The 7,062-nt window shown below is 35.3% G+C and overlaps 1 pseudogene; it reads left to right on the top strand.

Annotated features, from left to right (window-relative positions):
- The first annotated feature begins 356 nt into the window (after positions 1 to 356).
- LOC117038669 (vomeronasal type-1 receptor 3-like) lies at positions 357 to 1,279 on the top strand (annotated as a pseudogene).
- The last annotated feature ends 5,783 nt before the right edge of the window (positions 1,280 to 7,062 follow it).

The raw sequence follows: 7,062 nt of genomic DNA, 5'->3' as shown, positions 1-7,062 counted from the left end.
ATTTTCAGTTTGTTCAACTTTTTATTTGTGAGAATAGAGTGACACCTTCTTCCTTATGCTGGAATAGAAACTGGAAGTCCCCAAACATTTTAAGTCTAAATACAATTAAATTTTTCATGGAAAATAGAAATGACCAAGAAGTGGTAGACAAGCCCTGGAGGGTGGAGTCTGGGGGAAAAGGGCCAGGCCTCCCAAATTCCTGACCCAAGGCAGACAGGGGACTATAAGGGTCTTTAAATCTTGTCTTTGGGTCGCACTAGCCATTTTCAGATCTCAGGAGGCGTGTCCTGTTCTCCCCAGAGCCTCATTATGACGTGCTGGCCTTGGTTTGAAGATCTAAGAGAGACTGAAAGACAATGATTTCCAGTGACATAATGTTTTGGATCTTCTTCACCTTTCAAACTTGTATTGGTTTCATGGGGAATTACTTTTTATTTACATTATATTTGTACACCTGCTTAATCCTGCGCCATAAGAAGAAGCTTGTAGATTTGATTCTTGCCCACTTAACTTTGGCTAATGCCCTGACACTCATATTCAGAGGGTTTCCAAATATAATGTCATCTTTTGGAATTAGGCCCAAGATGGGTGATATTGGATGTAAAGCAGTGCTCTATATTCAAAGAGATACTCGAAGTATTTCTCTGTATACAGCATGCCTCCAGAGTACGTTTCAGCTGCTGACTATTACTCCAAGTAATTGTAAATGGGCCTGGCTCAAAAACAAAATCACTACATTCATTAAATCCTCTTTACTTTTCTTCTGGGTCATCAACATGGTCATCTATACTGTGGCCATCTTAAAAACTGTGGCCAACAGGAACACCACTAATGCTAGACTTGGGTATTGTAGTCCTTATTGTAGTCAGTACATACAATCACTGTCTAGCAGTAACATTTCTAAGTACAGTATTCATTTGAGATTTCTACCTTCTTTCTCTAGTAATACTCAATAGAATGTACATGGTGAATTCCTTTTGAGACACCACAAAACAGCTCAGCATGTCTGCAGTACCATCTGTTCTTCACAGTACTCTCTTGAAAACAAAGTTACCCATGTTGTTCTCATACTGGTGAGCTGCTTTGTTTTCTTTTACTGGACTAACACCTTTCTGTTTACTGAAATTTTGCAAATAAGAAAAATTGACAACTGGAGAACTTTGGTAACTTTATTTCATCATGTTGTTCCATCTGTCCTTTCTTACTGATTAAAAATGAAAATAGAATTTCCAGAATGAATTTTGGCAAAACAAGGTTCCGAATTTTTTTCTTAAAGTAAATTAAATGATCAAATGAACACTCCTTAGCATTCTTCTTCACCACAGGTATCATTTGAATGAGTACAAAGTAACATGTTTATTAATGGCTTGAGTGATAGTTTTAGTCCCCATTGTACTGAGTTAATCAAAGAAATATTTATTATCAATTTATGAAACATTTTAGACATATGAATGTAAAGTTTAGATTATGATGCTATGTATATAAAGTTTCAAACATTATGAAACAATAACACATGTAATGTAGACTGTTTTGTAGCATAGAAATATTATTGAATCATAAATTTACAAAAATCGATAAATCACCAAAAGGATAGTAGTTACTTTGGGGTGCAAGCTAGTGATGAAATATGAGGTATGATCGAAAACTATGGTGAATGTTTAAATTAAAAAATTTATTACAGTAAAAGACACATTGCCATTAATCTTCCTCAAAACATTTCCCCTCACTTCAAACACACTTATCCCATCGTTCTTGTCACTTCCTGAAGCAGTTCTGGAAGTCCTCTTTCATGAATGTCTTTGCTTCATCCTCCATCATGACAACGCACCACATCACACATTGCTTCTGGTACTGCAATTTCTGTCAAATAAAAACATTACGGTGTGTCCTCATCCACTTTATTCACCAGATCTGGCACTGTGTGACTTCTGGCTCTTTCTCAAATTCAAAATGACCACCGAAGGAAAACGTTTTGAATGGATTCAGGACATTGAGACAGCCATGACAGCACAACTAAAGAGGACTTACAGAACTGCTTCAGAAAGTGGCAAGAACAATGGGATAAGTATGTTTGAAGCAAGGGGGAGTATTTTGAGGGGGGTTAATGGCAATGTGTCTTTAACTGTAATACATTTTTATAATTTAAACATTCACCATATTTATTTTAATCACACCTTGTGTGTGTGTTTATTAAATTGTACTTTATACTTTTGTATGTCAGAAATATTTCAGGTTTAGTTTTTAAAACAAACATTCTTTATATTTGCATATCAATTCAAAAAAAGTGGTAGACAACATAAATAGATCAATAAATATGGATGGCATGGAAAGCCCTTTTAATTTAAAAAGTAAGTTAATTTAATTTAATTTAATTTAATTTAATTTAAACTTTAATGAAAGAGAATTTGTCACAAGAGAACAGCTAAAGTAAAGTTTAATTAGTTAACCCCAGAGTCATACTTACTCAAGTCAGACAACATACGTATGCTCAAGGAGCTGTTAATCAACAATGTCTACAAAATTCTAAACAATGCAATAAGACAAAGAAATGAGGCAAAAACATTAGAAAGGAACAAAACAAAATGTAAGTACATTAATTGTCCCTTTCAAAACAATAATAGAGTATAGTAAGACAGCTGGATTTTAGAGTTGTATTTTTAAAATTCAGTATTTGTTCATATATTTGAGTATAACATATGTGTGTGAGCATGGGGGTAAGAATGAGTGACATCTTTTCTTTTCTCTCAGATGGAGATTGAGGACAGTTACAGTTCTTGGCTAATAATTTAATCCAGTCTTTTCTGGAGTATTCATTTCTAAGCCTCTCATTGTGTTGCTAAGGGAGCAGTTTGAAAGAAGGAGGTCTGTGACTGCTTTCTTACCCGCTAAGCCTGAAAGGAAGCAGGAAAAGAACACAAGACTAAAAACTATTATACTGGATAATAGTTTTGTTTACTGATTCCACTGCGGCGGGGAAGGTTCTTTGCCAATTAAGAGGCTGTCAGGGGACATTTTCTTCCTCAGTGTGGCAAGAACTGTTTGTCTTTAAGAAGTACACATCTGTGTTTAAGTCAAGAGATACTTCTGTACCACACACAGATTAATTTCTAGATGGATTAAATTTTAAACACGAAAACATCAATAAAATATTTCAATAAGATATAGAGTAATAATTCTAAAAACTTAGAGGAGAAAGTTATTTGTTTCTCAGAAGTCATAAAGGTAAAACATGACTGATTTAACCATGTGAAAATATGAAATGTGTTTATGCTAAAAAGAACCACAAATATTAAAGAAGAATGAAGTCACTAGTAAAAAAATTCACAACTGAAATGACCGTCAGAGAGTGCTATGGGTTGGATTGTGTACCTCCCAAAAAGGGATTGAAGTCCTAACTCCAGTGCCACAGAATGTGACTTTATTTGGAAATAGAACCTTTACAGAGGTTGTCAAGTTAAAATAAGGCCATTCAGGTGGGCCCTAATCCAATACACCTGATATCCTTATAAAAAGAAAATTTGGACACAGGGACAGACACACACACAGAGAAGAAGGCCGGGTGAAATGTAGGATTGGAGTGATGCATCTTCAAGCCACGGAATGCCAAAATTTGCTGGCAAATCACCAACAGCTAGGAAGAGGCAAGGAATGATTCCCTTACAGGTTTCAGAGGGAGTATGGCCCTGCCGGCACCTTGATTTCAAACTTCCAGCCTCCAGAACTGTGAGATTTTGTGGGATTGTGTTACCTTAGGAAACTAATGCAAAAAGTTAATAGTATTTAGGTGTAAAAAGTTTTTACATACTGGTAATGAAAAAGATAAAAACCCAATAGAAAAATGACCACAAATATACATAAAGATAGCAAAAATATCAAGTAAAATAAAAATCACCATAAAAATACAAGAAGCTTGGAGCAATGCATAGGAAGGGGAAGGCAGTGGGGGTGCCCACCCTCAGCTCAGACAATAATGGGTGCCTTGTTTGGAGAGAATTTAGAAAACCAACTAAAAGAGAGTTGACTTTTTGTTATCAAATGCACTGGCCATTCCCAACATTAAAATAGTCCTCAAAATAGTCTTCTGTTGATCTAAGACTTGCTTGCTGCAGTTACTCATTTTTTAAAAATTAAGTTTTTCTTTTAGGATTCACAGAAAGAGTGAGAAGATTTTACAGAGAGTTCCTATATATTCCCTCATCCAACTCTTCCTAAAATTAACATCCTACATTAGTATGGTATGTTTGTTACAATTAATGAAGCAGTATTGAGAAATGATTATTAACTAAAGCCCATAGTTCTGGTTTCCTTAGTTTTTAATTAACATCTTTTTCTGTCCCAGGAGAGCACGTTATATTTACTTGTCATGTCTCCTTAGGCTTGCTTGGCTGTGATAGTTTCTCAGATTTTTTTTTGTTTTTTAACTGATCATCTTAACAATTTGAGGATTAAGCATTTTGTAAGACGCCCCTTTATTGAAACTTATCTGTTTTTCTCATGATTAGACTTGGGGTTATGGGAAGACCACAGAGGTAGAATGTCATTTCCATCACTTCATATCAAGCTGTCAACATGATTTGTCACTATTGATATCGACCTTTCTGCCAAAGATCAGCTGACTCTATTCATGTGGGTCTATTTCTGGTTTCTCTACTGTATTCCATTGATCTCTTTGTCTACTCTTTAGGCAGCACCAGTCTTGATTACTGCAACTTTCTTTAAGCCTTGAAATTGAGTGGCATTACTCCTCTGACTTTCTTCTTTAATACTGTATTGGTCATTCTGGGACTTTGCCTATCTGGATAAACCTTAGAGTCAGTTTGTTGATACCTACAATGTAACTGACTGGGATTTTAATTGGGATTGCATTGCATCTATAAGATTAAGTTGGGAAAGACTGACATCTGAACAATATTGAGTCTTCCTATGTATGAACATGGAATATCTTTCTACTTATTTAGATCTTTGATTTTTTTAAATCAGAGTTTTGTAGTTATCCTCTACAAAACTCTAGATTCTTCTTCTGGGTCCTAGATCTTTGTTCTAGGGATTTTGTACATATTCTGTTAGATTTATACCTAAGTATTTCTTTTGGTGCTAATATAAGTGGTGTTATGTTTCTAATTTCAAAATCGAATTGTTCATTGCCAGCATATAGGAAAGCAATTGACTTTCTATATGAACCTTGTATCCTGCATCTTTGCCATAAACACTTATGAGTTCTAGGAGTGCCACTAGAATTTTCTATATAGACGATTATGTCATCTGTTAACAAATATAGTTTTATTTCTTCCTTCAAAATCGATACCTGTCACTTCCCTTTCTTGTCTTATTGCATTGCCTAGGACTTCTAGTCTAACAGGAGTAGTGAGAAGGTACATCCTTTCTGTTTTCCTGATATTATAGGGAAATCATTAGTTTTTCAACATTAAGTATGCTAATTGTAGGGTTTTTGTAAATGCTCTTTATCAGGCTAAGGAAGTTTCCCTGTATTACTTATTTGCTGAGAGTTGTTTTTTGTTTTGTTGTTTTTGTTTTTTTTTTTGGTTTTTTAATTATGAATGGGTATTGTATTTTGTCAGGTACGTTTTCTGCATCTATTGATATGATCACATGATTTTCTTCTTTAGCTTGTTGTGATGAATTACATTAATTGATTTTCTAATGTTGAATCAGTCTTGCATACTCAAGTGGGAATAAATCCCACTTGGTCAGGGTGTATAATTCTTTTTATATACTGCTGGATTTAATTTTCTAATATTCTGTTGAGGATTGATGCATCTCTGCTCATTAGAGATATTTGTGTGTAGTTTTCCTTTCTTGTAATGCCTTTATCTGGTTTTGGTATTAAGATGATGCTGACCTCAGAGAATTTGTAGAAAATTGGACATTTCGAGTATTATAATGAGGCAGTTCTGGCAATCAAGTTCTCCTTTACCCCCCGTGTAGCTGCTTCTTATAGTTGTTGTTTGTGTGCTTAGTGACTTTTCTGAACTAATTTTGTGACATTTGTATTCTTTGTCTTGTGTGACCCCAGAGGTCATGCTTAGTGGTCAGTTAGTGATTCAACAAAGATTTCTTTAAATGCCTGGGGAAAAAACTCTTTACAAATGGGCTCTGCTTGTGTGTTGGGGCATGACTTCAACATTCAGCAGGCAGTTCACAACTCTGCCTTAGCCTCACTTTTGGCTCATAAAAGTCTGAAGATCACCCAAAGGTGGGAGCTAAAGGCCTTCTAAAGTCTTTTTAAAGCGTGCACCCAGCCCTGAGCAGACATATGGCTTCCATGTTCCCAGGAATATGTGGTAGCTTTTCAAAGCCTTTGTCCTGAAAAGTATCTCATTCCCAAGCCTTTCCTCCCAAACTTATTGGTTAGTCTATTGTTTGTCCAAATTGTCGTCCTGGCCTCAGATAGCAGTGAATTTGATATTTGCTTTTAAGTGTTTTTGACAGAATACTGAAAGCTGTGGTAAAACTCAGAGTTAAGAAAATAAAGGCAAGTCCTTTGATCCATTCCTTCAGTGAGCCGGTCACCAGACAGGGCAAAACAAATAACAATTTTTTCAGAATAAGTTCAGTTCTTCTCCATCCAGTACTAGGTACCTGCACTGCGAATTCAGGCTGCTGTCTCAAGGCCAGTAAGGAATAGGACCAGGATAAATTAAAATGCCACAAAGGTCTTTTACTGAGATTCAGCTGGTTTTTCTTGGTTAAGTATTCCTTTGGTTGTTGTAAGATTTTGATTAATTGGCAGCATTTCTAACCAAGTGATTCTGGCAGTTTTTGCTAATTAATTCATTGTTGGGGACAGATTTGGGTGTTCCCTGATGTGCCATTTTCACTTTTCCACCCCTTTATTTTTAACCTACACATGTCTACATTTAATTGGATTTCTTGTAGTCCAGATATAGTTGGATCTTATTTTTCAAAGTCTATTCTGATTATCTCTTTTAATTTGACTATTTAGACCATTCACATTTAAAGTTAATCTTAATAGAATTGGATTAATACTACCAGGTTTATAAATGTTTTCTATTCATTGCACTTTTTCTGTGCTTCTTATTT

The sequence above is a fragment of the Rhinolophus ferrumequinum genome, chromosome 19 (assembly GCF_004115265.2).
Source record: "Rhinolophus ferrumequinum isolate MPI-CBG mRhiFer1 chromosome 19, mRhiFer1_v1.p, whole genome shotgun sequence".
NCBI classification, from domain to species: Eukaryota; Metazoa; Chordata; class Mammalia; order Chiroptera; family Rhinolophidae; genus Rhinolophus; species Rhinolophus ferrumequinum.
This window is presented reverse-complemented; position numbering and strand designations above follow the sequence as displayed.